Genomic DNA, 12,652 nt, shown 5'->3' with positions numbered 1-12,652 from the left:
TTTTGGCTTCTGATGTCCAAAGTTAAGTTCAAGCAACTTCATCACAATGGTATCTGTTACTTGTAAAGCACATGAAGGAACCTTGAATTGACATCTAAATGCTGTTGTTCACTGGACTATGTTAAAGTAACAAAGTATTGGTTTTTTGTTTTGTTAGTTTTTTTAAAGAAATAAATTGTATACAACCAATGTGCTTGATGATAAAACTTTGTTTCATTGAGTGGATTAGGATGGGGTGGGGGCAGAGACAGGGGATGAGACAGTCAATAGTCCAGATGGCCTGGCTCCCACATCAGTCCTCCTGCCTCAGCCTCCCCAATGCTGAGATTGTAGGCATGAGCCACCGTGCCAGTCATCAATTTGTGAGTATTGATTCAAATAAACCAAAGACTTTGCAGTACAATTTTGAAGACAGTTTGAGAAATCTGGACACTGGATGTTGGATGGTAACAAAGTATTTGAAGTACCTGGAGGCATCACAGTTATCAATAGACTTGCTATTCAGCAAAAATAAATAAATAAATAAACAAACAAACAAACTTCCTCACTGGGGAGATTTCCTTACATCCACTATAGGCTAAGGCAAGAGAATCTTTGGTTCCAGGCCAGTGAGACCCTATCTTCCTCACCTGGCCCCCTCAAAAATTTATGTAAAAAGTTACACCCTTTCTTTCTTTCTTTCTTTCTTTCTTTCTTTCTTTTCCTTTCTTTCTTTCTTTCTTTCTTCTTTCTCCTCCTTCTTCTGTGTTTTGGTTGTTGGTCAAAAGATTCCACAGCCTTATCTTTTTAAATACACATTCTTAACTACTTTGAAACTCCAGTATATTCTTAACAGACTTGCTATTTATGAGGGAAAATTAAGTTCAGGTTTGTAAAATTCATATTCTTTTAATACCCGGTCACAAGTGGCTCCAGGCAGCAAGGCAGGTGGGATCAAGGCATGTGGCTATATAAAATGGATGCCCTCCAAAGAACCTGCATAAGAGCAGAAGAGACTTGTCCTTTCCAGATCTATCGGAATAACTTCACGGGAGGATGCTCACTGGCTCGACCACCTGTGAATCTATAGGCATGCCCACCCCTATCAAACTTCATATCAGCACCTGGTCATCAGTCCACGGGGACAAAGCCACTCAGGGGAAAGGTTGCTGCTGCCAGTAGGTTTCAAGGCAGGGGGAAAAAATCGACAGTTGTCCACTACCTAAGGGTCTAGAGAGCAAGCTATATAATTCAAAAGAAATTTAAAGTGTGTGTTGGTCTTTCAAGATTGTGCCTTTGTTAGTTGTTAGCCCCTTACAATTACCTATGTGTTTGCTTTTCCAGTTTTCAGTCCTTCAGACCTCGGCGCCGAGTCCATTGTCTCCACACGTGAGGGCATTGAACTCTTTGCCTTGTTCTTTGTGTCTAGAAATGCTACCCATCAACAACAACTAGTAATAATAAGATGGTGCTAGCCTGTATTTATTATTTTCATTTTTCAGGTTTTCTCTGACGCACCGGATGTGATTGCCTCTGTAGTGTTGAAGAAACTAAGCCATAAGGTAAAGTAACCTCTGACCCCAAGTAAGAAATAAAACAGGACAAAGGCTGCTCCTCTGGCTCTCTGTGCACAGAGGCTTCCTTCTTCTGCCCTGTAAAGATCATAAGAGGAATGAGGGGGAATGAAGTGCTATTTTCCACAGCCAAGGTTTCTCAGGTTATCAAATAGGAGTTTAAATTGAGGAGGAACTAAAGTGGTACTAAAAAAGAATTAGAATTTCTCTCTTCAAAGTTACAGTAACCACAAATGGTATTTTGGGTTAGTTTGGAGATCCTGTCTGTGTCCTTGGTACAAATTCTAGCATAAGAAGAGGCCTTGTGTAGCTCAGGTGAAGAAGAACAAGATTCCTCAGTCCCATTCAGTCCTATGTTATCAAATTCAGACTATCTTAAATTGTGACTGTGATTTACAAGGGAGAATAAAAGAGATATCAACATAAGAATCAAAACAACTTTTTTTATAACATAGTTCTTTATTGATTCTTTGGGAGTTTCGAATCCCAATCCTGCTCACCTCCCAGTTCCTCCATATTCTCCCCCCACCCTGCAGTATCACCAACTAAGGAAAACCCCTAAAAGAATCAATTTAAAAAAAAAAAAAAGAAGAACACTTTTTTCCTCTGTCTTTCCAACACCTCTTCATTCATCCTATTGGAATCAGGAACTGAAGTGTGTCACCAAGCGTACCCTTTGTCCAACCAGCCCCACCCACAAAAAGTTCATTACCGTGAGTCATTGGTCTGGTTCAAGGCCTCTGGCTACCATCCTCACTGGACCCTCACCGAAACTCCTCTGGGACATCCTGCAGTTGCCCTGAGTCATGGAGATCTTATCATTCCACAGAATCACTGGCTTTACAAACTCCAGCAGGTCATAGATGGGGTAGATGCTGGGGTGACCAACCCAAGGCCCAGGATGTGGGTCTGGGTGGTAGCTGAGCTGGGACTGGGACCACACCACCTCAGTTAAAGAGCAGAGCCAGCTCTCCTAGACCCATGCCATCGGGGCCAGCTCTCAACACCCATGGTGAGGGGTGGGGCCATCTCTCCCATGGGGGATGGGGCCAGCTCTCCTGCTATAGAGACCACCAAGGGGCAGGGCCACCTATTCTAGGGTCAGTGAGGGGCGGGTCCGGCTCAGCACAGCCCTTGGATTTCAATGTGAATGGTTGCTATGACCCCCTGCAGCAACATGGGCCATAGACATCAACCTCCTCCAGGATGACTAAACTGGATTCATTCCAGAGATTCAGGGATCGTTATACATCAGCAAACATAATACATCACACGAATGGATTCAGTGGCAGAAATCATATGGTTATCTCAGTAGATACTGAAAAAGCGTTTGACCAAATCCAATATCCTTTTATGATTAAAACCTTAGGGGCTGGAGAGATGGTTGAGAGGTGGATGGTTTGTGCTGCTCCTATAGAGGACCTGAGTTTGGCTTCCAACACCCCCAACAAATTGTTAACAACCATCTGGAACTTCAGCTCCGGGGTATCTGAGCACTCTTCTGATCTCCCTAGGCCAGACACGTGTACTGACATGCACATATCCTGTCTCCATATACATAATTTAAAAAAATAAAACAAATCTTTAAAAACAAATAAAAAAAAACCCAAAACAACAACAAAAACAAACTAAGAGAGACTAGGATTGAGTAATTATTTATTGAGAAATGTTGCATTTGTGTTTATCAGGGGATTGGTTTATAGTTTTCTTTATTGTTGTCTTGGTCTGGCTTTTATCAGGGTGATTCTGGCTGTGTAAAGGGTCAGTGTCTTTCATTCCTAGTTTATGGAACAGCTGGAGACTCATTAGTTTGCTTGAAGAATTGCTTTAAGTGGTATCTCTTTTTAAATGTTTGAAGACTTCATCAGTCATACCTAGACAGGTCTATTTTTAAAACACTATTTGTAGCTGGGTGGTGACGGCACAAGCCTTTAAGCCTTGCACTTAATAGGCAGAAGCAGACAGATCTTCATGAGTTCAGTGCCAGGCTGGCCTGCTGCAGGACAGCCAAGACTACACAGAGAAACCCTGTCTCAAAAAACAAAAAGCATTATTTGTGATAGTAGATTTCATACTTTATATAAAAATAGTACTATTATAGTATTTTTAAATTTTCTATGTCTTCTGTGATCAGTTTTAGTAAATTCCATTTTCAAGAATTTGTCAATATTATCTAATATTTAAATTTTTCATATTAGTGTCTTATCTTTTTAATTGTGGCAAGAACTTATTTTGTTCATGAAGTTGGTGCTCCCTGTTTTATTTTGTATTACTTACTAGGGCTAAATGGTTTTCTTTTTTCTTTTTGTTTTCGTTTTAGCTTATGTACATGAGTGATTTGCCTGCATGTGTGTGTTTGTGTGGACTCCAAGTGCCTGTCTGATACCTAAGGAGAGCAAAGATGGATCTAAGAAGCTCTGGAACTGGAGTTAGGTTATGAGTCACCATATGGGTGCTGGGAACCGAACCTGGGTCCTCTGCAAGAGCAACAGGTGCTCTTAACTGCTAAGCTGTCTCTCCAGCCCCTAAATCGGTTTCTTAGTCATTTCAAATCGCAAGTCTTAACCACACTAGAAGTCCACTGTGCCACAGATCCTACCTATGGGAGGCCTTACCATCTCTGAGGAGCAGAAGAGGGTGGGGTAAGGAGAAGGTGGGGGAATTGGAGGGAAGGAAGGGGAACTGGGATTAGTATGTTAAAAAATAAAATAAAAGATATAGGCCAAGAGGGAGGAAAGAAACAAATCACAAACCTTTAGCTTTTTTGTTTAATATTTATGTACTATGTCATCATTTCTCTGATTTTAATTTTCAGTTTTATTCTTATTCTAGATATGAAATATTTGAAATATTAGATAATTAATTTAAGTCATTTAGTCATTAACACAGGTACTTAAGAATAAGAACTTTTGCAGGGTGTGGCACATGTTTTTAATCCTAGCACTCAGGAGGCAGAAGCAGGTAGATCTCTCTGTGTTCGAAGCCAAACTGATCTATAAAGCAAGTTCCAGGACAGTTAGGATTGTCGATGAAGAAGGAGGAGGAAGAGGAGGAGGAGGAGGAGGAGGAGGAGAAGAGGAAGAGGAAGAGGAAGAAGAGGAAGAAGAGGAAGAAGAGGAAGAAGAGGAAGAAGAGGAAGAAGAAGAGGAAGAGAAAGAAGAAAGGAGGAGGAGGAGAAGGAGAAGAAGGAAGGAGAAAAAGAAGAACTTCCCTCTAAATACCCCATTAGTTATGTATCCTAAGTGCTAATGTACCTGGTTCTTGTCATTGTTAGTATTAATCAACTGAGAATGTTTTCTAATTACTGTTAAAATTATTTTGATCCAGAGGACATTCACAAGCTTGCTGCTAAATTTCCAAACGTTTGGAGATTTTGCAAATTCTCTTTACTAGACAGTTAATCATATAGTATTGTTATTGAGAACTGGGTAAGTAACACTGTTGTGAAATATTTAACCATGTAAATATGTGTTACATTTGTCTATACTGTGGACTATTATTTTAACTGTGTAAAGGTGTGTTACACTTGTTTAGGCTGCATTTGTTTAATTATGTAAACACGTGCTGTATCTGTTTCACCTCACCTAAGGCACCTGACTGGTCTAGTAAAAAGCTGGACAGCCAATAGCTAGGCAGTAGAGGGATAGGCAGAGCTGGTGGGCAGAAAGAATAAATAAGAGAAATCTAGGCTGGAGAGAAGGAAGAAGGAAAGAAGGAGGAGAAAGAGAGGGACATGCCCGGGGTCGGCTACACAACCGCCAGTCAGTCAGACACGAGAAGCAGATGTACAGAAGGAAAGAAAGGTAAAAATCCCTGAGGCAAAAGGTAGATGAAGAGATACAAGTTAATTTAAGTTAAAAGAGCTAGCCAGAAACAAGCCTAAACTAGGCTGAGCACTCAAAACTAATAAGTCTTTGTGTCGTGATTTGGGATTTAGTTGGTGTCTTAAAAGAAAAAGGCTGGTTCGTAACACCTTGAGCTTCTGACTTAGACCATGGAGGGGTGGAAGGAATGACCCAGCCCCAACCACTACACAAGTGTCTACCACAGGAGCGGCAATGACCTCCCCACAACAGAGACCAGTCACCAGAGCTGATGGCCTCTTAAGACTGATGATAACTCCTAGACTTCTGTGTTTACTGTGACATAGAGACCCAAAAAAAGAAAGACATTTTCATAATAAGCAAGATAGATGTTGGGAGTCACATTACTACTAAAGATACATGACCCTAAGTTATCTTCCAGGCTGGCCAAACATGATGATGGCATCTTTCCCTCAATGCCATATTTATAATTTCCCATTTCATTTGGTATTCAGTAGGCATATACTCTCCCTTAGTTTTCTCGGCTCTTATTGTGGACTAGGGCTCTTCAAAGATTTTTCCCTACTGTTTGAGTGGGTTCTTATCTTCTTACTAGTTCTGTTTCCAGATGAAGAGGCTAAAACCATAAGATATTAAGAAATACTGTCGAAGTCCAAGGTGACCAAGCTTGGATTCAAACTCAGGGTATCTGACATTGGCCCCCAAGGCTTCTATTCACAACACAACACGAACAAATGGTTATCTGAAATTTTCTACCCAGCAGTGGTGTTTTTAGTGCTCAGTATAACATGACCTCATTTGACCTCTCTCACAGACCCAGGATGTGTGCCTTTTTACAATGATCTCATTTTACAGATGAGAAAGGAGAGCACAGGAAGATCACAAAGCCAGTAAACGGCAGAGCTGGACTCTAACACAGACAGCTGGCCTGCACTCGTCATAAAACAGCCTGCTTCTCAGTCGATACCGGGGTCTCAAGGGTCAAACATCAGTTCCCACACGCACTCCTGCTCTGGACACAGACGAATCTTTACATGGGGAGTTCTGTCAGAGACGTTGGCACATTTATGCTGAATGGGTGCTTTGCACATCAATAAGATCACAAATTTTCTTTTAATTTAAAAAAAAAATCTAAACTATATTTTTTAGGCATAACAGAAATAATCTGTATATAGTGATAAATGTCATTACCTAAAATACACCTATAGGCTGAGTTTGTGGTCTGGAAAAATAAAATGGCTGTACAGATAAGATCGGCTGAGGAGAGGCAAATTTCAATTTGCTTTAAATTATGTACATATATTATTTCTTGTGGCTATGACCTAGATGATTCAAGTTAAACTTTAATGCTGTACACTCGAGGACTTTCTAACTATGCTGTACAGATAAGAACTGTATACTGTCAGTTCCACGTGAAGAGGAAGGCCTCCGTTCCCCCAGAGAGACACTGAACGCTTGTCCTCGGGGAGACGTTGATCACTAACTCTGGACCACTCTGTAAAAAAGACAGTCAAATAGCAAGGACCTCGGCGACATCTATAAAGCTTTACTGAGGTTAACAGTGCAGCGGATAAAGCAGGAATACAGCATGGCCACTACTCAAGGCCAGTGTGGGAGAAAAAGAAGTGACCAGCTGTGGAGGAATCCTCCCAGCCAGTCACAAAGCTCATGGACATGTAGCAAGGTCAAAGCAAGGACAAAGCAGATGGCCGAAGTTTGGGAAATAAAACCAGTGCAAGGTTTGATGAGAGGGGATTTTATACACCTCACTCTCTCTTTTTTTTTTTTTTTTTTTTTGGATTTTTCGAGACAGGGTTTCTCCGTAGCTTTTGGGGCCTGTCCTGGAACTAGCTCTTGTAGACCAGGCTGGCCTCGAACTCACAGAGATCCGCCTGCCTCTGCCTCCCGAGTGCTGGGATTAAAAGCGTGCGCCACCACCGCCTGGCCACCTCACTCCCTTGGCACCCTGGAAACTCCCAAAAGCCGCACGGATGGATGGGAGAGGGGTTCATGAGGGCTCACCCCTCCCTGAGGTGCCCCTGGCAGTTAATGGTTGCTGGGGAGAGGAAGTTGTATTTCCCAGAGTGCAGCCACTGGTAAATCGTCCATGCTCCAGTAAATAACCCCATCCAGACTCATGCAGCAATACTAATTAAACTCTGTGGGTCACAGACAACAATCAAAAAATGGAAAGACACGCAATGGTGGGAGGGGCTTGTTGGGAAGATGCTCGAGTAGGAATGGAGTAAAATGGGTAATGGAGTGAAAATGACCAAAACCAGCACACACATGCATGAAATCATCGAAGAAGTTTTTAAACGTTTAACCAGAAATTGGAGTTGACAAGACGACTCAGCAAGTAACGCACAAGCCTGGTAACCCGAGACCCATCCTGGAGTCCATGTGACGGTGGAAGAAGAGAACCAACTCTACAGAGTTGCCCTCTGACCTTTACAGGCAAACACGCTTGTGTGTGTGCCCCATCACCATCATCACCATCAAAATCATTACTGCCACCACCATTATCACCACCACCTTCCTCATCACCATCACCACCTTCATCTTCATCATTGTTGAAGCCCATGTGGGTCCAACACAGATTCCCTAACTGGACTGGAACGGAGTCACGAGGAATAATCAGACGCAGCTTACACGGTCATCATGGAAGGGCAAGATCTCTTGAAGCCCTCTCGTTTATTTTCCAAACACCTTATATATCATCACATAAATTGAGCGGGGAAAACACATTAGGCTGTCTCCTAGGCAACCAGGTGAATTGGCTTTAGTCACGTCCACATCTACCTGTATGCTAGCAGTCACGTAGACCATGAATTAGCATCTCTATAAGACATCCTCCAAATTACAAAGGAAGGAAGCACCAAACCTCTTAACTCTTAAGTCATCAGCTTCAGCCAACATCTCTTCTCAGGTAATCTACATTTATAACAAAAGAAATTTGGAGCAGCACATCCTGGCTATTGTTAAACAGAGACAGCTTGTCTGCAGAGTTCGTGACCACCTCAGACCAGGCTTACGGCTCTTGTGCCATACAGAAATATGGGCCTACACATCATCACCACCATCATCATCACTGCCATCGCCACCTTCATCTTCATCATCACCACCATCACTGCCATCACCACCATCCTCATCACCATCACCACCTTCATCTTGATCATCACCACCATCATCATCACTGCCATCACCACCATCATCTTCATCATCACCATCATCACCACCATCATCATCACCATCATCATCATCGCCACCATCATCATCGCCACCATCATCATAACCACCATCATCATCACCACCATCACCATCACCACCATCATCATCACCACCATCACCACCATCACCATCACCACCATCACCATCACCACCATCACCACCATCATCATCACCACCATCACCACCATCATCATCACCACCATCACCACCATCACCATCACCACCATCATCATTACCACCATCACCATCATCGCCACCATCATCATCACCACCATCACTATCAGCACCATCACCACCATCACCATCACCACCATCACCACCATCATCATCACCACCATCACCATCACCACCATCACCATCACCACCATCATCATCACCACCATCACCATCACCACCATCACCATCATCACCACCATCATCATCACCACCATCGCCACCATCATCATCACCACCATCACCACCATCATCATCATCATCGCCACCATCATCATCACCACCGCCACCATCACCATCATCACCACCATCCCCATCATCATCACTGCCATCACCACCACCATCACCACCATCATCATCACCACCATCATCATCACCACTGTCACCATCATCATCAACAACAATTTAAAAGTCATATATGCTTCAGTAAAACAAAATGAGCAACAAAACTGAACCTTTTAAATCATTGCTAATGACCGCCTGGGCTTTTGTGGTGGCCCTACTGCATATGTTGGACATTCAGCTCTCAAGGTGGATTTGGGAGACAAAGTTTGGGAATAGTAATTGTGTCAGAGCATGGGAGTGGTTTCTAGGCTGCTGGGATTAGCATTTCTATATGAGACCAAAGACCTAGCTTCCTCTGTGTCTGCCATGTGAGGAGGCAGGGGGATGCTCACCAGAGTCACACATGTGAGGAGGCAGGGGGTGCTCACCAGAGTCACACATGTGAGGAGGCAGGGGATGCTCACCAAGGTCACACGTGTGAGGAGGCAGGGGGATGCTCACCAGGGCCACACGTGTGAGGAGGCAGGGGGATGCTCACCAGAGTCACACGTGTGAGGAAGCACAAAGGATGCTCACCAGGTCACACATGTGAAGAAGCAGGGGGTGCTCACCAACGTCACACGTGTGAGGAGGCAGGGGGTGCTCACCAGGGTCACATGTGTGAGGAGGCAGGGGGATGATCACCAGGGTCACATGTGTGAGGAGGCAGGGAGGGGGTGCTCACCAAGGTCACATGTGTGAGGGGGATGCTCACCAGGGTCACATGTGTGAGGAGGCAGGGGGTGCTCACCAGGGTCAGATGTGTGAGGAGGCAGGGGATGCTCACCAAAGTCACACGTGTGAGGAGGCAGGGAGGGGGTGCTCACCAAGGTCACATGTGTGAGGGGGATGCTCACCAGGGTCACATGTGTGAGGAGGCAGGGGGTGCTCACTAGGATCACATTGCCTATGGTCTAGGTCTTAACTTCTAACCTATGGAACTGTTTGTTGCTGTGGTTTTTGTTTTGACTTTGGTTGGGTTGGGTTGATTTGGTTGTTTGTTTTGAGTGAGTAGATGAGGCTTAGAGCTGTAAAAAGATAACTTTCTATAGTTTAATTTACCTAGTCTATGGTTTTTGTTATAGCTGCCTAAACAGACTAATATGATTGTTTAAATTTTAAAAAAAAATTACTACTTGTACAGCTTTACAGAGACAAAAAGTGAACCTGCTACATCTCAGAAATTGTGGCTATTAGTCGGGTGTTGGTAGCACACGTCTTTAATCCCAGCACTTGAGAGGCAGAGGCAGATGGATCTCTGTGAGTTCAAGACCAGCCTGGTCTACAAGAGCTAGTTCCAGGACAGGCTCTAAAACTACAGTGAAACCCTGTCTTGGAAAACCAAGAGGCTTTCTGCCAGAGGTGGTGGTGCAAGCCTTTAACCCCAGCACTCAAGAGGCAGACAGGCAGATAGATATAGATATCTGTGAGTTCAAGGCCAGCCTGGTCTAGAAGTGAGTTCTGGGACAGCCAGGGATGCACAGAGAAGCCCTATCTTGGGGCAGGGTGGGGGTGGAGACCAGGTTTTCTTTGCTCGGTGTGACTAGAATTGAACATGTTCGTGGAGGTGAGACGCACGCACGAACTAAAGGAAGTACTTGCGCATTTTGAGCATAAAGTCAGCAAGCAACTGTTTGTTTCAGTTGTACTCAGTTGTTTCTTATTCTGGAACTTCCCTCTGAAGACGGTTGTAGGCCACCTCAGTGTCCCTGCCTTCCGTCAGCCTCACCTGTGTATGAGAAACACACGCCAGCTCTGAGGCGTCAAAGACACCATGTGCTTCCCACTGTCCAGGAAGGATTGCCCAAGCGAGACTTCCTCAGCACATGCTCTGTAGGTCAGCGGCCAGTGACAATCCAGTGTAAAGTCAAGGGTTTCCCAAAGTCCCCTCATGGGGTGTGCTTCTGAATGCAGACTGTCTAAAAGACCCAGGCTATGACCACGTTCATACCCACCTTGAGGGAAAGCCAGGAGTCATTCAGACAGGACAGACAGTACCTGTCTACTAAGTGAGCCTCCTCAATCTTTCACTCTGCCTTGACCTGGTGTGTTGCCCCACACCTGTGATCCCAGGACTCAGGAGGCTGAGGCAAGAGGCTTGCAAATTCCAGACCAGCTTGATCTACGTCATGATTTCATGACCAGCCTGGGCTACAAAGTGAGACCCTGACAATAAATAAGTAAATAGCTAAGTAAATAAACAGCTGTTGTGGGCGTCTCAGCCAGCACTGCCAGTGCTCACTTGTGCAGAATAGAATACTAGGCACCTGGAGGTTAAGAATTTGAGGAAATGCAAGATTTCAAAATAAAACTCATGCTTTCAGTTCTATGGAATTCAATCGCAAAAACTGAAGATCTAGCAGGGCACAGCAGCATGTGCCTATACTACCACTTACCCAGGAGACTGAGGCAGGAAGGCAGCAAGTCTGTCTCTACATAGAATTGTTAAAGCACACTGGGCTGGAGAGGTGGCTCATTTGATGAGGGGCTCTCTCTACTAATGAGGTTTGTCTAACAGTTTCCTCAGAGAATGAAACTTTGCATCCTGCATCCTGCAGGAAGCCCCTTAAGCAGGATGGTTAAAGAACTCAAAACAGCTTTAGGAAGTCCCTGAAACTGACCAGATTCATTTGGCTCCTCCCTGCCCTACTCAGCGCTAAAAGCTAAGAGTCTCTTCAGACAGAGGAGAGAACTGAGGGGCCAAGACGTCTCTGAGACCACAGAACTGGCCTGGAAGAAGCAGTCAGCCAAGCTGACTGGAAGAGGTTAGGCCAACTGAGTCACCTGGAAAGGACCCTCTCCAGCTTGTTGACCTGCCTGCAGGCTGTGTGATGTGCTCCAGGTTCCCAGCTGTGGTGAATTGTCACCTGTGTTGGGGTGGGCTTTGGTCATACAGCTGTCTTTGAGTTATTTCTGCTCCTGTAAGTGACCCCTCACCCATATCCCGGTAAGTAACCCCAGTAAAACTGATTGGTTCACCAAGATGAAATTCAGTGATATCTGTTGTGGGATCCCTATCTGGGGTGAGTAAAAAAAAAAAATTGTCATACAACATGAGAGTCTGTGTCCAGATCCTCAGCAACCATGTCAAAAGTCAGGTATGGTGGTATGTATCCCAATCCCTGGTGCAGGGCAGGGACAGGGGAACCTCCAGTGCTGCCCAGACAGCTCATCTACACAGTCACTGGACTCTGGGCTCAGGGAAAGATCCCGTCTCAAAAAATAAGGTAGAGAGCAATAGCAGAAGATACCTGACTTCAGCCTCTGGCCTCCTCTCTCTCTCTCTCTCTCTCTCTCTCTCTTTCACACACACACACACACACAGACTCATACATGCATACACTACACATATATACACACAGACACATACAACTTTTAAAAGGGCTCAGTCAGTAAAGGCACATAAAGCCATGCCTGACAACCTAAGTTCAGTCCCCAGAATCCACAAGGGGAAATAAGGGATCTGCCCCTCAAATCTGTCTTCTGACTCCAGTCAAGGACCATGAC

This window comes from Chionomys nivalis, chromosome 5 (genome assembly GCF_950005125.1).
Source record: "Chionomys nivalis chromosome 5, mChiNiv1.1, whole genome shotgun sequence".
Lineage (NCBI taxonomy): Eukaryota > Metazoa > Chordata > Mammalia > Rodentia > Cricetidae > Chionomys > Chionomys nivalis.
The sequence above is the reverse complement of the archived record's forward strand: the minus strand, read 5'-3'. Positions refer to the sequence as shown.